This window comes from Hypanus sabinus, unplaced genomic scaffold (assembly GCF_030144855.1).
Source record: "Hypanus sabinus isolate sHypSab1 unplaced genomic scaffold, sHypSab1.hap1 scaffold_1181, whole genome shotgun sequence".
NCBI classification, from domain to species: domain Eukaryota; kingdom Metazoa; phylum Chordata; class Chondrichthyes; order Myliobatiformes; family Dasyatidae; genus Hypanus; species Hypanus sabinus.
Window position 1 is genome coordinate 52,615 of NW_026779242.1, and position 27,414 is coordinate 80,028.

Sequence of the window (27,414 nt, forward strand, 5' to 3'; positions counted from 1 at the left end):
TTCTGACATTGTACAAGATGTTGGTGAGGCCAGATTTGGAATACTATGCTCAGGTTTAGTCACACTGCGACAGCAACAATATCATGAAGCTGGACGGAGTGCAGAGGAGATTTACCAGGATGTTGCCAGGACTCGTGGGACTGAGTTATGGACAGAGGGTGAGCAGGTTGGGACTTTTTGTTTTGTCCCCATTGGAGTGTAGGAGAATGAGTGGCCATCTTATAGAGGGGTAGACAATCATGAGGGACATACACTCAGTGGTGGAGGGGTCTCGGGAGGTAATTCTAGAGCAGAGGGTCATGGTGGACAGTGTTGTAGAGATTAATTCAGGATAATAGGGGCAGGGATGGGACAGCAGTGATATCTCAGTGGGGAGTGAGACCAGAGGAAATGTTCACCCTCCCAGTCTCAGCTCCATCTCTCACCTCAGCCTGGTTTCCATCTGTTGTTCAATGTTCCCCTGTGGCTCCTCACCAGACGTTGCCTCTGCCTCTGACACGGAGAGTCCATCGCTCTCAGTCCGACACCCTCCTGTAACAGACCCGTCATCAGTGGACTCTGACCATTGGGACTCTGCCCACCTCAGACTCGTCCCTCACCCTCGGGAGCTCCCTCCCAACACACCGTCCCTCACCCCCGGGAGCTCCCTCTCAACGTCCCTCACCCTCAGGTGCTCCCTCACAACACACCATGTCCCTCACCCTCGGGAGCTCCCTCTCAACACCGTCCCTCACCCTCAGGAGCTCCCTCACAACACACCTTCCCTCACCCTCGGGAGCTCCCTCTCAACCGTCCCTCACCCTCAGCAGCCCCCTCACTCCGACTACCCCACTACCTCAGAAGCTCCCTCAAGTCAGTCCCTTAGACCCAGCCATCTCTCACACTACGGAGATCTCTCAAGTCAGATGGTCCCTTGATCTCAGGAGCTGCCTCACCTCGATCCCTCCCGCTACCTCAGGAGTTTTTTCAGCCCATCCCTGGAGCTGCTACAACAGACACTGTCCTCTTACCCCATGAGTTTCCTCAGTCCATCCCTTATCCTAGAGTGTTCCCTCACCTCAGACCCATCTCTACCTCAGGAGATACTCAGACCAACACTCAATGTAAGAGGTCCCATGGTCTGAGACCCTCCTCAGCTTCAGCTTCTCCCTCACCAAGACCCTCCGCACCCTCAGACACCCCTCACTAACACCATCCTGACTGTGACCCTCCCCACTTAGAACCTCCCTCAACGACCCTCCACACCCCAAGAACCTCCCTCATCAAGACCCTCACCCCCAAATCTTCCCTCACTGAGACAGTCTCATACCCTCCCTCACAAAGAACATTCCTCACCCTCAGTCCCTCCTACTGCTTATCCTCATTCCCTCACTGAAAACCTCATCACTACCAGACCCTCACTCACTGAATCATCCTCAGCTACGACATTCTCTACCCCACAGACCCCCCTCACCCTCAGTCACTCCAAACGCACAGACACCCTCACCGAGACCCTCCCTCACTCTCAGACCCTCCGCGCCCTCAGTCACTCCAAACACAGACACCCTCACCCTCAGACCCTCCTCGCCCTCAGTCACTCCAAAGACACCCTCACCGAGACCCTCCCTCACCCTCATACCCCCCCCCCCCCCCCCATTCAGACACTCCGACACCTTCAGGCGGAGCTCGAGCTTCGGGCAGATTAATCGACCAATGACGGAGAGAGAAGGTGGGGCTAGCAAGATTGACGGACTGAGCGACCAATAACGAAGCGAGGGAGGAGGGGCTCGCGCTGCGGGAAACGAACCGACCAGAGGCGGAGGGAGGAGCTCGCGAGCCGACGGTTTACCTGCCCAATGACGTCACTCGGGGTGGGCGGAGTTACCTGTGCAGTGACGTAAGGCGAACTGCGCGCGACGGTGAGCGGTCACCTGATTGGCTTTTTCGGAGCAAATTCCAGAAAATTGGCTTTTTATTCAATTTGTTTGGCTTCGGAAGATTCATTTGGCTTTTTCCCGGCTCTTTCACTTGCTGACATTATCTGCAGGAAAATTACAAGCCATCCTGTTTCTGAAACATTTTCCTTTGAGAAAGATGTATTTCGGTCAGTTCCATTCGGCAATATCCAAACCGGCAACACGGCCGGTCACGTGATCCGGCTCCAGTTTGTCTCGGATGTGATTTATAATCACACACATCGACTTTCTATACGGAATCACGTTTTGTGGTGAAACTGTGACGCCTTCGGCTCTTTTTATAAATCATTTATCATCAACACATGTCGTCAAAGAAATGGAAAGCTTGTTCCGAGAGCAATCGTAAGTACAACAGCAAATGGGAAGAAAAACTTGTCTGGGTACAACAGGCTGCTGATGTTCCAGTAAAACTCTTAAATTTGTCCAAAAAGGTTGAATTTTAGAACAAGACCAAGTAGAATGTAAAAAGGTACTAATTTCTTGGTTACATCGGAAACACTGATCAGATAAATTTGGGTTTAATTTATATATTTTTTGTGGTGTAATATATAATTGATGTAAAAAATTATATTCCACTTATCTTAACCGGATATTTATTGTATTTGTCATACTGTCAAGACATAGTCTTGATCATTTTGTTTCTTCAATTTTAATATTCAAGCCAGTTTCCCATTTTTGTCTTGACTTATGGATTCCTTGTTTAATTGCTTGTTTTTGAATCAAACTTTACATACAAGAAATAAATTTTTTAGTTTTTCCTTTTTGAATTAAAGTTTCTATTTCATTAGATTTCGGCAATAACATTGTTTGACCCAATTTTTCTCGGAAATAAGCCCTTAATTGGAAGTAACAAAAAAGAGTGTTTGATATTTTATATTTATTCTTTAATTGATCAAATAAAATTAATATACCTCCTTCAAAACGATCTCTTATATATCTAATCCGTTTTTGAAACCAATTATATAAAAGTTGATTATCCATTGTAAAAGGAATGTCTATTTTGAATTGAAGATCTCTTTGCTAATAAAGAATTCCTTATTTCATCATCAACATTTATTCCATAAATCAATCAAATGTTTTAATATAGGAGATTCTTTCTTTTCCCGTATCCATTTAGATTCCCATTTATATATAAAATCTTCTGGTGTATTTTCTCCTATTTTATCTAGTTCTATTCTAGTTCATGATGGTTTATCTTTATCAAAAAAAAGATGGAATAAATCTGTTGATTTGCTTTATAATAATTCTTAAAATTTGGAAGTTGTAACCCTCCTAGATCAAATTTCCATGTCAATTTTTCCAACGATATTCTTGAGATCTTACCTTTCCAAAGGAACTTCCTCACATATTTATTTAACTCTTGAAAAAGCTTCTGAGGTAGTTGTATTGGTAGTGATTGGAATAGGTATTGTAATCTAGGGAATATATTCATTTATACGGCATTTACTCTGCCTACTAGTGTTATTGGTAATATCATCATTGGTAATAGAGTTAGCAACCTTTCAAATCATGAAAAATCAGAGAGACACTAGCGGAGAACTCCAGACGCAGCTTAATGTAACAAAGACTTAGGCAAGATAATGATAAAGTTAAGGCAGCAGAGCTGCAAATTGCTGTAAGCATGACCTGCCATTGTGCGATATGTACAGTTGACCAGCTTAGTGAAATCATGATAGCACATGGGCAGGGGAGTACACTGGAGCACATAGAGTTACATAAAACTAAATGTGCATGCTGAATCAAAAACATCATTTTGCCTGCACTGAGAACTGATCCTATTGATGACTTTCAGAACAAGAAATATGCCATCATCATAGATGAATCTACAGACATTTCAACAGAAAAACACTTATGTATTTTAGTTTGATTTTTAAGTGACAGGACAAAGGAAGTTGTAACTGGGTTTCTAGGTTTAATTCCAGTGCAAGAGGCTGCAAGAGAAAACGTATTCAATTTGATTGACAAGGAAATGAAAAGTTGTGGCCAGAGTCTTGGAAATTGCATTGGTTTTGCATCTGATGGTGCATCAGACATGGTTGGATGCAACAATTCTGTGTGGTCTAGACTAAAAGATGTGTCTCCTTTCGGTGTAAACCCTTCATCTGCTTGGTGGCTTCTGCATGGAAAAGTTTTGATGAACTGGGAAGAGCTAAAGGCTTATTTCACTTCTGCTGACCTAGCCCAATCAAAGTTTGGTACAAAATTCAAAGCAAGATGCCTAAAGGAAATGTTGTCACTCAGACTACAAAAACTACTTGTTCTTTGAGTTTGCAACAGCTGTTGTGCATGAATTTGAAAGACTGAACAGCCTTTTTCAGCAAACCAAAGCTGATACTTATGAATTTTACCAACAAGTATTCTTACACCAGAAGAGTCTTCAGAGCAGACTGTATGATGCCAAAAGACAGAAAAAAAAATATTGATGAAGTTGATTTTGGTATCAAATTCTTAACAGCATGTAATAAGGTCCTACAGCAGAACTTTGGCCCATCTAGAAATAAAAAATGTCAAAGAAAGATGTATGTCTATGCTAGAAGAAGCTCTCAGTCAAGTTACATGTAGACTTCCATCAACGAGAGATACATTTATCAAAGTTTATCAAAATTGAGCCCTGTGATATTTTTAAATCAAGACTCAAGGCCCATGTTTTCCGAGTTACCCTTTATACACCTTGCAGGAAACAACGTCGGCATTATTGAAGAACAACACAGAAAAATGCCTTTTGTCGGTTGGAACGAAGAAGCTCCATTTAAGAAAGATGGACTCCCGACAGACACTGAACAGTTTTGGATTGGTGTACTTCACCATCAGGCATTTAAAGAGGTTGCCACCTTTGCCCTTACTTGCCTAACTACCCCTGTCAGCAATGCTGTAGTTGTGAGGATATTTTCTCTTGTATGCTTCGGTAAAACAAAGGCAAGAAACAGAATGCAGCTGGATCTTCTTGATGCTACGGTGAGAATCAGGGCAGAATTATTGATTTCAGGAATGTGTTGCAAAGACTTCACTGCATCTCCAGAAATGCTAAAAAAACTTCACATCGGACAAGGTTTGTGCTGCACGTTCCACTCATTCCTGTGAAGAGAATAGTAATGACCTGGATCTGGAGCTTTTCATGTGATGTGAGTATGAGAAACATATTGTAATTTGTTTGGCTTTTTTCTAGTATTGTTTGGGTTTAAATTAATATTTCAGTCTGGCAACCCTGCGCAGGCGTATTGACCAATGACAGGGCAGGAGGTGCGGCTCACCGAGCGGGGAGATTAACTGAACAGTAAACTCAGCCCAGTGTCCAACACTGACACATTGCTGGTGTAGGGGGATTTATCCTGTGAACTGTCCCTCTCTCTCCCTCTCTGTCCATTATATTCCTGTGAACTCAGCCCAGTGTCCAACACTGACACGTTGCTGGTGAGGGGGGGATTTACCCTGTGGACGGTCTCTCTCTCACCCTCTCTGTCCATTATATTCCTGTGAACTCAGCCCAGTGTCCAACACTGACACATTGCTGGTGAGGGGGGGATTTACCCTGTGGACAGTCCCTCTCTCACCCTCTCTGTCCATTATATTCCTGTGAACTCAGCCCAGTGTCCAACACTGACACATTGCGGGTGTGGGGGGATTTATCCTGTGAACTGACCCTCTCTCACCCTCTCTGTACATTATATTCCTGTGAACTCAGCCCAGTGTCCGACACTGACACATTGCTGGTGTGGGGGGGATTTATCCTGTGAACTGTCACTCTCTCATACTCTCTGTCCATTATATTACTGTAAACTCAGCCCTGTGTCCAACACTGACACATTGCTGGTGTGGGGGTATTTATCCTGTGAACTGTCCCTCTCTCACCCTCTCTGTCCAATATATTACTGTAAACTCAGCCCAGTGTCCAACACTGACACATTGCTGGTGTGGGGGGGGGGGATTTATCCTGTGAACTGACCCTCTCTCACCCTCTCTGTGCATTATGACCATATAACTACCTCAGGGACTGCAGCAGTTCAAGAAGGCAGCTCATCACCCCCTCCTCAAGGGCAACAAAGGATGGGCAATAAATGCTGGCTCAGCTGGCGATGCTCCATCCCGTGAATGAATAAATAAAAAATAATTATGGTTGGGGTGCCAGCTCCCCTTCTCGTTCCTGTGTGGAGGGGCCAGTGAGTGTGGGGCGGGCTCTGTGGAGGTGACCGCCGTCTCCAGAGTTTGTCGCGTTTCCTCTCCTGCCAGTCCTCTGTCTGGTGGCCTTCCTGCTTGCAGTTTTCACGCATCGCTGCCCTGCATCGGGCCGAGACGTGTCCTGACTTGTGACGGTTACGGCACAGCCTGGGTTGGCCAGCATACAGCCTGTAACTGCTGTTCGATGCCTTGGTGAAGTAAGCCCGTCAGACTGTAAGACCATGCGGCATAGGGGCAGCACGAGGCCATTCAGCCCATTGAGTCTGCACTGCCTCCAGCACTGCTGATACATTATTCCTCTAAACCACATTCTCCTGCATTGCCCTGGTAACCTTTGACCCTGATTAATCAGGGACATATCGATACCTGCCTTGAATAAGAAGCATTTTAAAGGCAGCCTGATCGAACCGTGGCTGGCAAGAGTAGTCAAAGCCAACATAAAACTCCAAGAGAGGGCATAGAATAGAGTAAATTTAGTAGGAAGTTTGAGGACTGGGAAACGTATAAAAACCAAAACAAGTCAACTAAAAGAGTCATGAAGAAGCAAAAGCTGGCCGATAATAGTAAAGGGAATGTGAAAAGCTGCATCGGATATATACAGAGCAAAAGAGAAGAGAGAATGCAGATCAGATCACTGGAGAACGATGCTGGAGAGGTGGAAATGGCGGGGGAACAGAAGAAGTATTTTGCATCCGTCGTCACTGTGGAAGACACAAGCAGTGTGCCGGAGGTTCGAGAGTATCGGGTGCAGAGTGAGTGACGCTGACATTGCCAGGGAGAAGTTGCCTGGGAAACTGAAAGGGCCTCAGGGAGATGTCCCCTGGACCACTTGGTCCTCACCTCAAGAGTCTGAAAGTGGTGGCTGAAGAGATTGTGGAGGTTTCAGTAAAGGTCTTTCGAGATTGTAGCATGGTCCCAGAGAATTGGAAAATTGCAAATTTCACTCCATTTTTCAAGTAGGGAGGGAGGCAGAAGAAACAAAACTATGGGCCAGTTTGTCTGACCTCAAAGTCTGGGAAGGTCTTGGGGTCGGTTGTTGAGGTTGTGGTTTTGGGTTACTTGGAGACATGTGATAAAATAGACCATAGTCCACATGGTTTCCTCAAGGGAAAATCTTGCCTGACAAATCTGTTGGAATCCTTTGCAGAAATAACACGGAGGGTAGACAAATGAGAATTGGTGGATGTTGTGTATTTGGATTTTCAGAAAGCTTTTGACAAGGAGCCACAGGTGAGGTCTTCCTTTTGGAGTAACAGGCAAGGCTCACAGGTTCAGAGATTGTTGGTTATCGAGGGATATTGAGGCTTGGGTAAGAAAAGGAAGGAAGGGTAGGATCAAATGAGGCACCTGAAGAGTATAAGAAATGTACGTGACCGCTTAAGAGGGAAATCTGGAGGGGAAAATAGGACACGAAGTTACAGTGCCATACAAGATGAAAGAAAATCCCAAGAGTTTCTCTCACTATCTTCAGAGCAAAAGGGTAGCAAGAGACAGAGTTTGTCTTCTTGAAGATCAGCGTGACCATCTATGCATGGAACTGAAAGAGAGGGGAGAGATGCATTTTCCGCATCAGTATTTACTTGGGAGACTGACACCGATTGTAGAACTGGAGCAAAAGAGTAGTGAGGTCATGGACCTTGTCTGGACTACGGAACAGGAGGTGCTGGCTGTCTTCAGGCAAATTAGGGTGGATAAATCGAAGGGTCTGGCAAGGTATCCCCTTGGACCTCGTGGGAGGCTAATGCAGGAACTCCAGAGGCCCTGGCAGGAAGAGTTAAAATGTCCTAGGTCATGGGTGGGATGTCAGAGGACTGGAGGAGAACTGACTTTGTTCCATTGTTCTGAAAGTTTCTAAGATATAGCAGGTAAATTATCAGTCAGTGAGCCTGATATCAATTATAGATAAATTATTAAAGGGAATTCTAAAGGGTGGGATTAATAAATATTGTGGATTCTGGTAAATTATCAGCCAGTGAGCCTGACATCAGTCAAGGGTAAATTACTGGAAGGCATTCTCAAGGGCAGGATTAATAAATTCAATGGATTCTGGCTCATTGGGGCAGCTGGGACGACTCTGAAAGAACAAAAACTAATGGAGAAATTAGCCAGCATTCCATTTGATTATTTGGGACAGAAGATTTTTGCTGAACAGTTTCTAACTAGTGTCAGTCAGGTGACTTGTGTGGCCCTTAGACACGTCTGAACTTGAGCTGGTGCCTGCACAAGATGCCAGGAAAATTACTGTTGGATTTCGAGATTACCGGAAGCTGGAAGGCAATGCAAGCAGTCTGTTATCAACACTCGGTGTCTGTGCTGACTTGTTCTTTGACAGTCAATCAAAAGAACACGGCAACGTGCACTGAATTCTTCTGTTGGTAACTATTAGGAACTAATACAGAGTTTCATCATACTGTCGTAGTATTAGCAGTGTTCTTATGTGTTCTGTATTTCATTTAAATGTGTCAATTGTTGATCAATTAGATTGTCTTTTTCAAATTATTTCCATGAAACGGTCTAATTAGGGACAGCCATTTAATTGGACCCCATTTAATCAGAACCTACTGTATCTGGACAGGCAAGCACAATTTTCACACTGAATCTCCCTTAACCTGGACAAGGGGCCGGGAAAGTGAACAATCCCACCTCTACCATTCCCAGGGTCACCATGGAAACCAGTTAATCTTTTCACCATCTTCACGCCATTGTAATGTGGCCAAGCAAGGCTTTTACTACATGCAGAGGTGTTGAGGAGTGACCAATCAGGGAGAGGTCAAGGCCTGACATCACAAGGCCACTGTGACACGGGCGGGACACATCACAATGCGATGCAGCATCACCACAGGGTTTCATCTCTGGTTGCCTGGAGACCGGAGACAAACAGATGCAAGGCAGATATTATGGGCTGTAACACGTCTACACGGATGGTTCAGAAGATCCAGTGACAGCTCGTCCCCGTGTTTCTGTTCATGCTCCAAAATCTCAGCTTGAACAGTCAGTGAGGGTGAGCACAACACCACAATGGTGAGGATGAGGGTTGTCGGAGGTTACAGTGGGATGGAGGCCACCCGGGATAGTGGGCCCAGGAATGGTTGGGACAACTTAACCGGACAAGCACGACTTTGGAAGGTAAACCAGAGTGGAACACACAGAGTGAATGACAGGGTCCAGGGAGAGTTGTAGAACAGAGAGTCCGATGGGGAGATGTATAGAGTTCCCTGAAAGAGGCACACAGGTAGACAGGGGGAGTGAAGAAGATGTGGACGGATTCTCATGCTGTGTAAATCCGTGACTCTCAGTGTAAGTGGTTCTCTCGTCTCATCGTAAGCCTGTGAATTTACTTTCTCTTTCTTCTCCCAGAACAACCAGACTGTTAGAGCATTGGGAAGCTTTTCAAAGCCAACAGAGGCAACTAAAAGAAGACAAAAAGATGGAATACAAAGGTCAGCTCCATCTTGGGTACTGGCCTACAAAGGACCCAGGACATCTTCAGGGAGTGGTGTCTCAGAAAGGCAGCGTCCATTATTAAGCCCTTTTCTCACTGTTACCATCAGGTAGGAGGTACAGAAGCCTGAAGGCACACACTCAGTGATTCAGGAACGGCTTCTTCCCCTCTGCCATCCAATTCCTAAATGGACATTGAATCTTTAGACACTACTTCACTTTTTAAAAAATATACAGTATTGCTCTTTTTGCACATTTTATTTAGTCTATTCAATATACATAATTGATTTAGTTATTTATTATTAACTTTTTTCTCTCTGCTACATTATGTATTGTATTGAACTGCTGCTGCTAAGTTAACAAGTTTAATGTCACATGGCAGTGATAATAAACCTGATTCTGATTCTGAAAAGTTACTTCAGATATATAAAGAGAGGCAAGAGTAGATTTTGGACTGCTGTAAAATGACGCTGGAGAGGTAGGATGTGAGGAGTAGGATATAGTGGATGAAATGAATAAGTATTTTGCACCAGTCTTCACTGTGGAAGACACTGACAGTATGCTGGAAGTTTAAGTGTGTCAGGAGCTGGAGTGAGTGAAGTTGTCATTGCTAAGGAGAAGGTGCTTGGGAAACAGAAAGGTCTGAAGGTAGATAAATCACCTGGACCAGATTGTCTACACCCCAGGTTTCTAAAAGTGGTGGCAGAGGACATTGTGGGGGCAAGAGTGATGAGAATGAATATATTCTGCTGTGGTTCCGGAGGGCTGGAAAATTGCAAAATTCACTCCACTATTCAAGAAGGAGAAAGGAAATTATCAGCCAGTCAGTCTGACTGCAGTGGTTGGCAAGATATTGGAGGCAATCGTTCAGGATGTGGTTAAGGACTCGAAAGCACATGATAAAATAGGCCGTAGTCAACGTGCTTTCCTTAAGAGAAAATCTTGCCTGACAAATCCACTGGAATTCTTTGCGGAAATAACACCCAGGATTGGCAAATGAGAATGAGTGGATGTTGTGTATTTGGATTTACAAAGGGCCTTTGACCAGGTGCCACACATGAGGCTGTTTAACAAGTTGAGAGCCCATGGTGTTGGAGGAAGGAATATAGCACGGATAGAGCATTGGCTTATTGGCAGGAGGCAAAGAGTGGGAATAAAGGGAGCCTTTTCTGTTTGGCTGCTATTGGTATTCCACGGGGTCTGTGTTGGGACCGATTCTTTTTATGTTATACAGTATGTCAGTGATTTCAGTGATGGAATTAATGACTTTGTGGCCAGGTTTTCAGACAATATGAACATAGGTGGAGTGGAGATGGAACACAGTGTCAAGAACTGTATGATCATGCACTTTGGTAGAAGAAATAAAAGTGTAGAGTGTTTTCTAAATGGAGGGAAATTTAAAAATCTGAGACACAAAGGGACTTGGGAGTCCTCGTGCAGGATTCCCTGAAGGTTAATCTGCAGGTTGTGTTGGTGGAGTGGAAGAAAAGAGCGACGTTAGCATTTATTTCAAGATGACTAGAATATAAATGGAAGGATGTAAGGTTGAGGCTTTGTAAGGCCCGAGTGGGGCTTCGCTTGGAGTATTGCGAGAGGTTTACGCCTTTTATTTAAGAAAAGATGTGTTGGCATTGGAGAAGGTTCATGAGTCCAGGAGTGAAATGCTTATCATGTGAGGAGAGTCTGGTGGCTCTGTGCTTGTTCTTTGTGGAATTCAGGATAATGAGGGGAGATCTCAATCAACCTCTCAAATGTAACAGGCATCGATAGAGTGAATGTGGAGAGGATGTTTCCACTGGTGGGGGTCTCAGATCAGAGGACACATCCTCAGAACAGAGGGACGTCCATTTAAAACGGAGATAAGGAGGAATTTCTTTAGCCACAGGAGTGAATCTGTGGAATTCGTCTCCACATTGGAGAGGATGTTTCCACTGGTGGGGGTCTCAGATCAGAGGACACATCCTCAGAACAGAGGGATGTTCATTTAAAACGGAGATAAGGAGGAATTTCTTTAGCCACAGTGGTGACTCTGTGGAATTCGTCTCCACATTGGGTATATTTAAGGCAGAGGTTGATCGATTCTTGCTGGGTCAGGAAGGCAGGATATTAGGGCTGCCTAATAGTAGATATTAGAGAGGGAAATGATGAAAGTGGCAGAGCAGACTCGATGGACCAAATGGCCTAATTCTGCCCCGATATCTAACGGTCCAAGTCTATGGCTGGAAAGTCCTGACACGTAAACTAGATGACACTTGGTCAGTGGATGATCCAGGTTAGGTGAGTAGGAGTTGGACAGAACCCCCACGTTTGACCATCACAAGGAGTTAATCATAAAGCCCACTCCACCTTTTTAAATGCCTTAACACCATATCACATCCTGTATTGTCCATGGGTGTAGTTGTGTTTCAGATGCAGCAGTCTAAAATGAGAATATTGGACAATTATCATCGGAGCTTCTTACAGGAGTCACCTTCTTAATGGTGCCCCAAAAGCTAATGCTTTCATCACATGTGTAAAAAAAAAAAAAAAATAAAAAATAAAAGGCATTGAATGGTTTATACTGGTAAATTCTATTATGAATATAGACTGTTTTATTTGAGAAAGGTACTGGATCTCCCCTTGGGGACGAGACAGGACAGGTGACAGAAGTGTGTGCAGGAACACACTTTGGATCTAGTGATCACAATTCCACTGAGACCCTCAGTGGGTCGCTATCTCCCATGGTGATTGCACCCTAGCTGTCTACATGATATGAGAGCCAGTACACAACCAGGACTGTAGGATATGGAGAGCAAGCTTTTGTCCATGTAGGAGGATCCATTCTCCTCGAAGCCAATGGATCCAGAGAAATAGAAATTTTGGAACCAGGGGCATCTCAGGAATTGCCAGTCTGTGTAGAACTCAACACAGGATTGTCCTAGAGAATCCAGCTTGAGGTTATTCCACAGGATTTACTCCCAAACCCGTACACATGAGTGGGTAGGATTGTCCTAGAGACCCCAGCTCTGGGTTATTCCTCAGGGTTTACTCTCAAAGCCATACACATGAGGATTAGGATTGTCCTAGAGACCCCAGCTCCAGGTTATTCCTCAGGGTTTCCTCCCAAACCCATACACATGAGGAATAGGGTTGTCCTAGAGACCCCAGCTCCAGGTTATTCCTCAGGGTTTACTCCCAAACCCATACACATGAGTGGGTAGGATTGTCCCAGAGACCCCAGCTCCAGGTTATTCCTCAGGGTTCACTCCCAAACCCATACACATGAGTGGGTAGGATTGTCCCAGAGACCCCAGCTCCAGGTTATTCCTCAAGGTTCACTCCCAAACCCATACACATGAGTGGGTAGGATTGTCCTAGAGACCCCAGCTCCAGGTTATTCCTCAGGGTTCACTCCCAAACCCATACACATGAGTGGGTAGGATTGTCCTAGAGACCCCAGCTCCAGGTTATTCCTCAGGGTTTACTCCGAAACCCATACACATGAGTGGGTAGGATTGTCCTAGAGACCCCAGCTCCAGGTTATTCCTCAGGGTTTACTCCCAAACCCGTACACATGAGGGGTAGGATTGTCCTAGAGACCCCAGCTCCAGGTTATTCCTCAGGGTTTACTCCCAAACCCGTACACATGAGTGGGTAGGATTGTCCTAGAGACCCCAGCTCCAGGTTATTCCTCAGGGTTTACTCCCAAACCCATACACATGAGGGGTAGGATTGTCCTAGAGACCCCAGCTCCAGGTTATTCCTCAGGGTTTACTCCCAAACCCATACACATGAGGAATAGGGTTGTCCTAGAGACCCCAGCTCCAGGTTATTCCTCAGGGTTCACTCCCAAAGCCATACACATGAGTGGGTAGGATTGTCCTAGAGACCCCAGCTCCGGATTATTCCTCAGGTTTTCCTCCCAAACCCATACACATGAGTGGGTAGGATTGTCCTAGAGACCCTAGCTCCAGGTTATCCCTCAGGGTTTACTCCCAAACCCTTACACATGAGTGGGTATCGCTGAAAGACAGTGGAGGTTTGAGCTCAGAGATTTCCTTCTCCAGATAAGTTCCCAACCACGGCCGACAAGCCCAGTCTGCCTGAAGCGAATGCTTTTAAGGCATGAATAATCTGCCTCTGTCCCTTGTCCCGTCAGTAGAACCAGTTCCTCTGGACATATCAGCTAAACCACACGTGGAAGCCAGGAGCTGGACTTGGTTGTCAGAGCCTGTTTGAGACGCAGGCCATTGAGAACATTTAATGGGTATTGGGAGGTTATCCTGACTACCACCTCCCCTCCCACTTCAGTGACAACCTGAAGGAACCATTAGTTTCAAGTTAAGTACGGAGAAGGATAGGACTGGTCCTCGGACTGTGATGCAAAACTGGAGAAAGGCCAGTTTTGGTGGCATCTGAAGAGATCTGGCAGGTATGGATTGGTGGAGGTGGTTTTCTGTTAAAGAGATGCTTGATAAGTGGGAGGTTTTCAAAAGTGAAATATTGAGAGCACAGAATTTGTACCTTGCATTTGGAGTAAAAGGCAAGACTAACAGGTTTAGAGACCCAGGGTAGGAAAAAGAGGCGAGGTTGAGATCAAATGAGGCACTTGTGGGGTATAAGAAATGCAAGAAACCTCAAGAGAGAAATCAGGAGGGTGATAGAGGACGTGAGGTTACAGTGTCGTACATGAAAGGTTGCTTTAGTAGACAAGGTGAAATAGGATCCTACAGGTATTTTAAGAGCATAAGTTTTGCAAGGGACAAATTTGGTCTGCTGGAAGATCAGAATGGTGAACGATGTGTGGAGCTACAAGAGATGGGGAGATGGTGAACTGATTTTTTTCATCTGTATTTACTCGGGAGATGGACACAGAATCTAGAGAAGTGAGGAAAAGCAGCAGGGAGGTCATGGATCCTATACTGACTACCGAGGAGGAGGAGTTTGCTGACTTGAGGTGAATTAGAGTGGATAATTCCCCAGGGCCTGTGGGAGGCAAGTGGAGAAATTGCAGGGGCCCTCGCAGAGATATTTAGATCATCCTTAGTGACAGGTGAGGTACCGGAGGACCGGAGGGTGTCTAATGTTGTCCTGCTGTTTCAGAACGACTTGAAATGTAAAACGGGAATTATCGGTCGATGAGCCTGACATCAGCAGTGGGGAAGTTAGTGGAAGGCATTCTAAAGGACTCGATATATGAGTAGGACAGGTTCAGTGAGATACCGCCAAATGCAAGTGGGTGGGACTAGCTCATATGAGGATCCCTCCTACCCTTTTTCCCTCCTCTCTACTCCCTCCCCATCCATTAACCCGCTGTCTCAAGGTTATTTAAACCATCTGACAAAATTCACTTAAAGATGATGATGTCATCAACAGGTCCATCCAAATGAGGCTCCCCGATTGGCTGCGGGACATTGATGTCATCAAGCAATGTTTCCAGATGGGTCTCTGTGATTGGCACCAGGATGGTGACATCACTGAGTCAGGTATCATAGGCCTTGGCTGTGATTGGTCCCAGGACTCATCTCCAACAGGTTTTGCATCAAAGACCCTACAATTGGCTCTGAGGTTCCCACAGCAATGGTGATTGGCTTCCGAGCCTTGACGTCATCATGCCATGTGACCGATTTCACCCCTCTGATGTGCTCCACCAGCAGCCCTGTTGGCACCCGGCCTGTCCCACTGGCGATTGTCTCTCCCCCTAACACCCAACAACGGGCTCCTTTCCAGCCTTCACTGAACACTCGTGTGTGGCCGTTCAGCAACGGCTATTGGCTCCAGTGGCCTGACATCATCCATTGGCTCACCAACATCGTCATACTGGGTTGGATCCTACTCAATAACTCCGCTGAGAATCCCCACAGTTTGACCTCATTGGACTCCAGCCCAACAGCTTCATAGGGCAACACCAATAACCTCGTCATGCTTCCCAGGCAACAGCCCCCATTGGCCCATCAATTGACACGGATGTCATCTCTCATAGGCTTGTGGAAAATTTCAGTCTGAATTTGCAATTGCTTCCTCCAATGACTCCACACCCACACCGACCGGCTCCTCCAGTGACTCAGACAGGGCGTCACCGATTGGCTCATCCGGTGGACCAGCCCTGTGTCAGCCAATGAGCTGGCTGGAAAACCTGGGTCAGACCTTGCTGACTGATCAGTGCCACTCCATTCCGGAGCATCTCTCGACGGCTCCACCAGTGACACCGTCTTCTGCCCCTGGACTAACCCCACAATCACTTTCCTCTCCCCTTCCCCTCCACATGATCCCCCCACCCTGCCCTGGTTGTCCTGGGTCCTCCAGTGAGAGCACCTCCTGCCCTCTCCTCACACCGAACCTTTCTGAGCCCTCCCATCTCACACATCCTGCCCATCCTGATCTGTCTCACCCTCTCCATCCCCAACTACCATTCCACTTCCCTCTCCCTCCATCACCTACCCTCCTCTTCTCTCCCCCTTCCCCAACACACCCTGCATATCAAATTCTCCCCTCACCCTATCCCTCCCCCTCCTACACACTTACCCCTCCCCAGCAGCTTTACCCCTCTGTGACGTTGTGAGGGAACTAGGAAAAAACTCACATGAGATCTCGGCTGAAGTTTACAAGAAGGCATATGGGAGACTTGGAAGCCACATAGAAGGAGGTTCTATGGTCTGGTGAAACCAAAATTGAGCATTTTGGCCATCAGAGTAACGCTGTGTTTCTCATGTCTAACACCGCACATCATCAAAAACACACCATCCCTACCGTGAAGCACGGTGGTGGCTGCATCGTGCTGTGGGGATGCTTCACTGCAGAGACGCTGGAAGGTCTGTAGGGGTAGTGGTAAAATGTATGCAGCAAAATACAAGGAAATCCTGGAGGAAAAGCAGATGCAGTCTCCAGGAGAACTGTGACTTCAGTGATTTGTTTTCCAGTAAGAACTGACCCCAAGCATAAAGCCAAAGCTACACAGGAATGGCTTAAAACAACAAAGTTAAAATGTCCTGGACTGGCTAGGTACAGTCTCTCATAACCATCCCGGCAGAGGGAATGTTTCCTCTCTAGGAAATACATCACATATGTCCGAGATGTAGAAAGCAGATTTGGAACCCACTTGTTTAGGAATCTCCTGAACCAAATGTAGAGGACACGGAGTGTATGTTCGTGGTCTCCTGCTGTTGGAGCCCATCCACTTCAATACTAGACGTGTTGTGCGTTGAGGGGTGTTCCCTTGCATACCGCTGTTGCAACCCGTGTTTATCTGAGTTACTATCGCTGTCCTGTCAGCTTGAACCAGTCTGGGCAATCTCCTGTGATCTCTCTTATTGAAAACCCGTATTCGTCCACAGAGCTACCGCTCTCTGGGTGTAGTCTTACTCCATCCGATTCTATGTAAACTCTGGAGACTATTGTGCGTGAAAACCCCAGCGAGACATTTTCTGCGAGACTCACTGCAACCTGTCTGACCGACAATCGTCCCAGGGTCAGAGTGACTCAGATCAGAGCTCTTCCCCAGTCTGATCAACAACTGGAGCTCATGACCAAGCCGGCACGTTTTTATGTGCTGAGCTGCTGCCTCTGATTGGCTGGTTCAATGTTTGCAGGTGTACAGCTGTGCCTAATGACTTGTGTTTTCGGGAATTTACACCATGACATGAAGAACAGTGTAGCACATTGAGAGGAATTGTTCAATAGCTAAGTTTAAACCCATTCAAAATGGTCACTAATATGTTCCCGATCTGTCGCTCTGCCAGCAAGGTAAACACGGAAAGTTCACGGCCCATTCTTTCCTCCAGATACTCCAAGATAAAATGCTTGATAGCAGAGTGTCGGTGACATGTACCCAGAAATGTCAGATGAAGTATAATCCGGATAAATGTGAGGTGGTGATTTCTCTGAGTCCTATTGTGACTCGGACACACGGACACTGTGAGCAGCCGGGTCCTGCGGAGAGACGAATGATTCGGTGTCGGTGTGCAAGTCCACATTCGGGGCAAAGGTCCCCGTGAGTCAGGGCATTGATCACCAGACCAGTGAGGCTTTGCTCAAATCTCATAAGCGTTCGTCGGACCGCAGCTGGAGTTATTGTCCCCAAAGCACAGGAAAGGCTTGGAGAGATTGTCTGGAAACTCAACAAAGGAGCTGACCGGGAAGGTGTGTCCCCGATATCAATATAAACCGGAGAGTCTGAGTGGAGGACATGACATTGGGACAGGAGTAGATGGGGCAGACTGCAGGAAGATTTCCACCATAAATGTGGTGATTAACACTGGAGGACATTTTAGGATAATTAGTCAGAAAATGATGGAATCTGAGGGGCAGCCTTTTCCCTGTGAAACTGGTGAGTACCTACAGGAAGAGTCCCGAGAGACTCTATGGGCTGAGTGCTGGAAGAGGGAATGAACAGGGACGCAAGCCTGAAGGTCGGCAGTGACGAGCGAGACAGAGTATTGCGGGACTGCGTGACTGTGACCGTGAGAAGACTATCAGTCAGGTTCTAGTCAATGAGAATGGGTCCTCGATCGTCCGCATTGACGCCCTCGCCCAGAGATCCGCGTCTCTGCTCTACGACTCACTGAGCACGACCAGGAAACGTGTGTGAAGTGGTGTTAATACGGATCGGGTCCGGTGTTTGGAGACTCCACTGCAAGAGACGGAAGAGACTATTCGATCCGCTGTCACTAGACGGCTCTGGAAATCATGGCCTGAGATTGTGATGCGGCCGGTGGTGTCTGGGAGACGGGCCGTTTAATTCACAGGCGTGTGGACCGGAAGAGGAAAGACGGACAGTTACTATGAAGGACCGATGGAGCACATTCAGTCCAATGCGACGCATAAGCTGGGCTTACCGGGGAATGACATCTGTTGCAGGAATACGGGAAATAGAGGCATCTCCAATGCACTGAGACACTAAGAACAGAGGCGAGGGCAGTGGAGTAAACAGCGATAATGAATTGAAGTGTCTGGAGTGGAAGAAGACTTTAAGATGGATGAACCCGGGTCCTTATACCCGATGGAGATTAACTCCCTATTCCCAGGAATGGAGTGGGGATGCCAAGGACGTTAAGGAATATCAGAGGAACATTATGTCAAGTTGCCGGAAAGTCGATCACAACAAAACTAATCGATGCAGATTCGTTCTCAGGATTATTCAATGTTTAATGGATGCTACGACACCTGTAGCATCATCCCGGAGCTTGGTCTGGTTACGCTACAGATTTCCCAATCGATGTGTCACAGTTCTGTTAGTTGGGAATTTCAAACATCACAGGGATCCCCTGAGCTCCTGCTCTACATCCATAAAATATATCGGACTGTCCTTAGTTCTACCTGTCAGTGACATTTCACAGCTGTGATTCCTCTCCTGTTTTTAACACCCTCTCCCTCTTCATGGTTCCACACACCATAACTAACCTCTGCCTCCATTTATCTGACATCGAGCCCAAGATTTCTCTTTACTTGATGGTCCCTGTGATCTCGTTGATCAGATTCACCCTCAGGGATACACGCTGTCTCTGCCTCTCACAATTTCACTCTAGTTGAGGGTCCCTGTGATCACATTGATCAGATTCACCCTCAGGGATACACGTTGTCTCTGCACTCTCACAATTTCACTCTGCTTGAGGGTCCCTGTGATCACATTGATCAGATTCACCCTCGGGGATACACGTTGTCTCTGCACTCTCACAATTTCTCTCTAGTTGATGGTCCCTGTGATCACATTGATCAGATTCACCCTCAGGGAAACACGTTGTCTCTGCACTCTCACAATTTCACTCTAGTTGAGGGTCCCTGTGATCACATTGATCAGATTCACCCTCAGTGAAACACGCTGTCTCTGCACTCTCACAATTTCACTCTAGTTGATGGTCCCTGTGATCACATTCATCAGATTCACCCTCAGGGATACACGTTGTCTCTGCACTCTCACAATTTCACTCTAGTTGAGGGTCCCTGTGATCACATTGATCAGAATCACCCTCAGGGATACACGTTGTCTCTGCACTCTCACAATTTCACTCTAGTTGAGGGTCCCTGTGATCACATTGATCAGATTCACCCTCGGGGATACACGTTGTCTCTGCACTCTCACAATTTCACTCTGCTTGAGGGTCCCTGTGATCACATTGATCAGATTCACCCTCGGGGAAACACGTTGTCTCTGCACTCTCACAATTTCACTCTAGTTGATGGTCCCTGTGATCACATTGATCAGATTCACCCTCAGGGAAACACGTTGTCTCTGCACTCTCACAATTTCACTCTGCTTGAGGGTCCCTGTGATCACGTTGATCAGATTCACCTTCGGGGATACACGTTGTCTCTGCACTCTCACAATTTCACTCTAGTTGAGGATCCCTGTGATCACATTGATCAGATTCACCCTCAGGGATACACGTTGTCTCTGCCTCTCACAATTTCACTCTAGTTGATGGTCCCTGTGATCACATTGATCAGATTCACCCTCGGGGATACACGTTGTCTCTGCACTCTCACAATTTCACTCTAGTTGAGGGTCCCTGTGATCTCATTGATCAGATTCACCCTCAGTGAAACACGTTGTCTCTGCACTCTCACAATTTCACTCTGCTTGAGGGTCCCTGTGATCACATTGATCAGATTCACCCTCAGGGATACACGTTGTCTCTGCACTCTCACAATTTCACTCTGCTTGAGGGTCCCTGTGATCACATTGATCAGATTCACCCTCAGTGAAACATGTTGTCTCTGCACTCTCACAATTTCACTCTAGTTGAGGGTCCCTGTGATCACATTGATCAGATTCACCCTCAGGGATACACGTTGTCTCTGCACTCTCACAATTTCACTCTGCTTGAGGGTCCCTGTGATCACATTGACCAGATTCACCCTCAGGGATACACGTTGTCTCTGCACTCTCACAATTTCACTCTAGTTGAGGGTCCCTGTGATCACATTGATCAGATTCACCCTCAGGGATACACGTTGTCTCTGCACTCTCACAATTTCACTCTAGTTGATGGTCCCTGTGATCACATTGATCAGATTCACCCTCAGGGATACACGTTATCTCTGCACTCTCACAATTTCACTCTGCTTGAGGGTCCCTGTGATCACATTGATCAGATTCACCCTCGGGGATACACGTTGTCTCTGCACTCTCACAATTTCTCTCAAGTTGATGGTCCCTGTGATCACATTGATCAGATTCACCCTCAGGGAAACACGTTGTCTCTGCACTCTCACAATTTCACTCTAGTTGATGGTCCCTGTGATCACATTGATCAGATTCACCCTCAGTGAAACACGCTGTCTCTGCACTCTCACAATTTCACTCTAGTTGATGGTCCCTGTGATCACATTCATCAGATTCACCCTCAGGGATACACGTTGTCTCTGCACTCTCACAATTTCACTCTAGTTGAGGGTCCCTGTGATCACATTGATCAGATTCACCCTCGGGGACACACGTTGTCTCTGCACTCTCACAATTTCACTCTGCTTGAGGGTCCCTGTGATCACATTGATCAGATTCACCCTCGGGGAAACACGTTGTCTCTGCACTCTCACAATTTCACTCTAGTTGATGGTCCCTGTGATCACATTGATCAGATTCACCCTCAGGGAAACACGTTGTCTCTGCACTCTCACAATTTCACTCTGCTTGAGGGTCCCTGTGATCACGTTGATCAGATTCACCTTCGGGGATACACGTTGTCTCTGCACTCTCACAATTTCACTCTAGTTGAGGATCCCTGTGATCACATTGATCAGATTCACCCCCAGGGAAACACGTTGTCTCTGCACTCTCACAATTTCACTCTAGTTGAGGGTCCCTGTGATCTCGTTGATCAGATTCACCCTCGGGGAAACACGCTGTCTCTGCACTCTCACAATTTCACTCTAGTTGATGGTCCCTGTGATCACATTGATCAGATTCACCCTCGGGGATACACGTTGTCTCTGCACTCTCACAATTTCACTCTAGTTGAGGGTCCCTGTGATCTCATTGATCAGATTCACCCTCAGGGATACACGTTGTCTCTGCACTCTCACAATTTCACTCTGCTTGAGGGTCCCTGTGATCACATTGATCAGATTCACCCTCAGGGATACACGTTGTCTCTGCACTCTCACAATTTCACTCTAGTTGATGGTCCCTGTGATCACATTGATCAGATTCACCCTCAGGGATACACGTTGTCTCTGCACTCTCACAATTTCACTCTAGTTGAGGGTCCCTGTGATCTCATTGATCAGATTCACCCTCAGGGATACACGTTGTCTCTGCACTCTCGCAATTTCACTCTGCTTGAGGGTCCCTGTGATCACATTGATCAGATTCACCCTCAGGGATACACGTTGTCTCTGCACTCTCACAATTTCACTCTAGTTGATGGTCCCTGTGATCACATTGATCAGATTCACCCTCAGGGATACACGTTGTCTCTGCACTCTCACAATTTCACTCTGCTTGAGGGTCCCTGTGATCACATTGATCAGATTCACCCTCGGGGATACACGTTGTCTCTGCACTCTCACAATTTCTCTCTAGTTGATGGTCCCTGTGATCACATTGATCAGATTCACCCTCAGGGAAACACGTTGTCTCTGCACTCTCACAATTTCACTCTAGTTGAGGGTCCCTGTGATCACATTGATCAGATTCACCCTCAGTGAAACACGCTGTCTCTGCACTCTCACAATTTCACTCTGCTTGAGGGTCCCTGTGATCACATTGATCAGATTCACCCTCGGGGATACACGTTGTCTCTGCACTCTCACAATTTCACTCTAGTTGATGGTCCCTGTGATCACATTCATCAGATTCACCCTCAGGGATACACGTTGTCTCTGCACTCTCACAATTTCACTCTAGTTGAGGGTCCCTGTGATCACATTGATCAGATTCACCCTCGGGGATACACGTTGTCTCTGCACTCTCACAATTTCACTCTGCTTGAGGGTCCCTGTGATCACATTGATCAGATTCACCCTCGGGGAAACACGTTGTCTCTGCACTCTCACAATTTCACTCTAGTTGATGGTCCCTGTGATCACATTGATCAGATTCACCCTCAGGGAAACACGTTGTCTCTGCACTCTCACAATTTCACTCTGCTTGAGGGTCCCTGTGATCACGTTGATCAGATTCACCTTCGGGGATACACGTTGTCTCTGCACTCTCACAATTTCACTCTGCTTGAGGGTCCCTGTGATCACATTGATCAGATTCACCCTCAGGGATACACGTTGTCTCTGCACTCTCACAATTTCACTCTAGTTGAGGATCTCTGTGATCACATTGATCAGATTCACCCTCAGGGATACACGTTGTCTCTGCACTCTCACAATTTCACTCTAGTTGATGGTCCCTGTGATCACATTGATCAGATTCACCCTCAGTGAAACACGTTGTCTCTGCACTCTCACAATTTCACTCTAGTTGATGGTCCCTGTGATCACATTGATCAGATTCACCCTCAGGGAAACACGTTGTCTCTGCACTCTCACAATTTCACTCTAGTTGAGGGTCCCTGTGATCACATTGATCAGATTCACCCTCAGGGAAACACGTTGTCTCTGCCTCTCACAATTTCACTCTAGTTGATGGTCCCTGTGATCACATTGATCAGATTCACCCTCAGGGATACACGTTGTCTCTGCACTCTCACAATTTCACTCTAGTTGAGGGTCCCTGTGATCACATTGATCAGATTCACCCTCGGGGATACACGTTGTCTCTGCACTCTCACAATTTCACTCTAGTTGAGGGTCCCTGTGATCTCGTTGATCAGATTCACCCTCAGGGAAACACGCTGTCTCTGCACTCTCACAATTTCACTCTAGTTGATAGTCCCTGTGATCACATTGATCAGATTCACCCTCGGGGATACACGTTGTCTCTGCACTCTCACAATTTCACTCTAGTTGAGGGTCCCTGTGATCTCATTGATCAGATTCACCCTCAGTGAAACACGTTGTCTCTGCACTCTCACAATTTCACTCTGCTTGAGGGTCCCTGTGATCACATTGATCAGATTCACCCTCAGGGATACACGTTGTCTCTGCACTCTCACAATTTCACTCTGCTTGAGGGTCCCTGTGATCACATTGATCAGATTCACCCTCAGTGAAACATGTTGTCTCTGCACTCTCACAATTTCACTCTAGTTGAGGGTCCCTGTGATCACATTGATCAGATTCACCCTCAGGGATACACGTTGTCTCTGCACTCTCACAATTTCACTCTGCTTGAGGGTCCCTGTGATCACATTGACCAGATTCACCCTCAGGGATACACGTTGTCTCTGCACTCTCACAATTTCACTCTAGTTGAGGGTCCCTGTGATCACATTGATCAGATTCACCCTCGGGGAAATGCAAGTTCTCATTAAGCTCCCAGTCAACATTTCATGGGTGTTGTCGAATGATATTTAAACTAGACTTGGTCCAATTCAAACACATTTACCACAACTGCTTTGAAACCTCGTGGGTTGTGGTTAATATCCGCAGAATGATCGCCCAATGACACTTCTATCTACTAACTCCCATGAATCCCTATCAGACTGTACCCTTACAAGCAGGCTATATTCCTTCTGAATGGACTGCACAAATTCTACTACACTTTGTTCTTTCGCTGAATGAATGCAGAACACCGAGTGGACGTCAGATAATAATGTAAAATTTGCTGTTTTGGCATATTTTCGAGTGTTCAATTATATCTCTTCAGCGATGGTCTTTCGTTGCCGATCCATGCATCTGAAAAGATGGACAAGTCTTTGACATAAAGCAACACTTTACAACTATTTCAATCTCACTGTCCCTCAGTCATTTTGCAAGAATTCTGCATCCATGATCTTTTAATTTGCTTTTTATTGGAAATAAAAGGCCTAATTTCTACTGAACCATCAAGGTGCTCATCAGGAACATGGCAGGAAAGTGGAATATCCGGGGATCCCACTTCACCTCCGTTCACATGGGGAATTTTGGAACCCCACACACAAACACCACCAAAGATCAGAGTTCAACAGGGGTCTCAGGCTGTAAGATAGGGGCTCTCTTATAATGCAGTTATGTTTCCCACTTTGAGAGAGAACATGCTATATTTTACTCAAAATGTTGTCTCCACAAATTTGTTTCAAATAACATGTTTGTACCTGAATGCTGTATAAACCACAGATTTAAAAACTCATGGATCTTCCAGTGCTGGGCGATTTCAGGATCAGCCTTGCTGACTTATAGGAAGCAGGGTGATTCGGCTGTTTGGATACAGAATTGCCTTTCCTATTGAAGACAGAGTTTAGTGGTCGTTAGATCTTACTCTGACTCGATCTTTACCGAGCGGTGTCTCTATACATTCTGCATGGGGCTTGGGTGAAGCTTGTGGAGTGTGTTTGTGATGTTGATAATGATGCAAAGATTGATGCCTTAATGGAGAGCGTAGCACTTTGCCGAATAACAGCGCGGCATTCACTGTATATCTGTTGAAGATATGGGGAAATGGAAGTTCATTCAGGCACATGTGGGGTGTTGTGCGTTGGGAGGTTAAGAGTAAAGGGGAGGGACACAGTTAATGAACTTGCGATTAACAGCGTCGCTGCACAGAGGGACAATGGAACCATATCTCCACAAAAGGTAGCTTGGGCGGTAAAGAAGGCAAACGGTAATTGCCTTCGCTGGTCAGGTCTTTAGGTAGAAGAGGCGGTAAACCATGTGCAGCTCCATAAATCGCTGGTTCGGCCTCAGTGGAAGCACAGCGTACCCTCATTAAATGTCGTGGAGGCGCTGGACAGGTGTAGAACAGGTTTAACAGACTGCTACTTGGATTAGAGGATAAGGGAATAAAAGAGAGGTTGTACAGACTTAGGTTGTTTCCTCTACAGCTTCGGAGACTAAGGGCAGATGTGACAGATAAACTTTTATAGAATCACGAGAAGCATCGACTGAAAACTGGCATCTTTTCCCCATGGTGGAAATGTCTGAGGCGAAAGGAAACACTTTTAATGCAAAAATGGAAACCTCAAAGGAGATGTGCGGGTCGGGTGCTTTCACACAGAGAGTGGTGGGTGTCTGGACGCTCGACAGTGGAGTAAATATGACACAGACGCTTGGAATGCTGTTGCATATGCAAATGAGAGACGGTGGTTCCGACCAATGACAGGACAGAAGAGATCAGGCGTCATTAGCTCCGTCAGGAGGGGCTCCTTTGCTCTACCGTTTGACGTTCCATGGGCTCCATTCTCACCGATGCGATACTTCAGTCCAAAGCAGTTGCTGTGCATTTCATTTCTGGAAGTTGATATCAGCATAGACGATCTTGTCTCTTTGAGTCGGCTGCGAGTCGCCAACGCCACGAGGTTCCTGGGCGACTCCCTGCAATAGAAAATATTTGTATTCCACATACAGACAAAGCTTATTTTTGGCTTGGGAGTAAAGAGTAGACACGTGAAATCCGGATGAAAATGTTTTCAATTCTGGATGGGAGTTCCATTATATTTTAGATAGACAATAAGATAAACATGTTGAATTTTAGATTATCCCACCAGCCGCCGCTCATTTACTCTTCACAGCAGATCAGCCGTATCCCCTCTGCCTTTTCTGCAAATCCATACACCTTAACCCCTCTTTCGTCTCTCCATGTTGATACATTTTTGTCGCCGATCTCCAACAATCGGTTGCATCGTGACCTTTGACATTCGGGGTGGAACACGCACTTGTCATACAACGAGGGGACCGTGTAAACTTTACGCGGATAGATTATGACCCCTGACTGATTGCAGGTTACTACTTTCCCAAACTGCTGAGACACTAAACCTAGCCGCTGATTCAATTCTCATCAAGGCACCGATAAAGAGAAAGGGTTATTAGCAAATATCAAACCAGGATCAAAGAAAAGACCATCAAAACATGAAAGCAGAGATTTTCCATTCCTTCAGTGTCCAACGCCCCAATACAGGTGACACCACGGTCCCACAACTCTTGCCTGTGCAGTATCACCGGCTGAATAAAAGCAAGCCACGTTACATGAAAATGTCACTGCAGTTTGACGCTGCTTACCACGAAATTTATTGAAGGCGTCACAGCACTGTAGACGACAGAAAGCTCGGAAACAGCAGCAGCTTTTCGTCGTTGCTTCCTAAAGCACCAAACAGAGACGGGTTACAGATTGGTTATAAACCAGAGAAATGATTTGAAGTGGCACCGCGACGAGGAACAAAATTTCAACAACTGTGTCCCTTACGGTTTCTCCTCGGCATTCTGGTTCAGAACAGTTCGAGTGGAGCCGCCTGATCACGTCGCCGCACAAGCAAACGTGAGGGTTATTTACTGTACAGCCTTTAATGTTTGCCCAAGTTAAAAACGGGTGAACATAATCACAGAACGCGGTCGTTTAAAAACAAACAAACAAAAAAACTTTAGAAGTTTACAGAGTGAAAACACAAGGAAACATTAAATTAAGTGAAACAACATGTTCAATCACATGTGTCTTAATTCAGACTCTGAAATTGTCCTTCCAAATTTCAATCTATTGCTACTTTAAGACAGATGGTCAGATTTCATTTGAGTGGGTAATGAACGAAAGTTGGGTTATTTACCAAAGCTGCTTGGCATTGGACACTCCCATCCCCGCGTTACAAATCACACATACCGGCACACTGCAATTGTCGACAGGACGACAATCAGAATGACAAGGCCGGCTCCCACCCCGCCTGCTGTCGTGTAGATCGTCCGGACGTCTGTTCCTGAAATGGCGAACAAGGGCACGGAATGAGCCATCAGAACTGATATACTGAGAACGTGCTTTCGGAATGCAGACCCGTTCCCAAAAAATCACCGGTGTTACGACCACATGATTGCAATTTGCGACTCCTTCCGCACCTCTCTTATGAAATAT

General features: G+C 46.2%; 1 long non-coding RNA gene across 2 annotated transcripts; it reads left to right on the forward strand.

Annotated features, from left to right (window-relative positions):
* Positions 1 to 1,934: 1,934 nt before the first annotated feature.
* Positions 1,935 to 25,547, forward strand: LOC132386505 (uncharacterized). Of its 2 annotated transcripts, none has more exons than XR_009509556.1 (3): positions 1,935 to 2,297; positions 9,489 to 9,682; positions 25,403 to 25,547. It is a non-coding gene; the product is annotated as an uncharacterized LOC132386505 (long non-coding RNA). The 2 variants fall into 2 exon arrangements; XR_009509557.1 differs by lacking the exon at positions 25,403 to 25,547 and adding an exon at positions 14,928 to 15,337.
* The last annotated feature ends 1,867 nt before the right edge of the window (positions 25,548 to 27,414 follow it).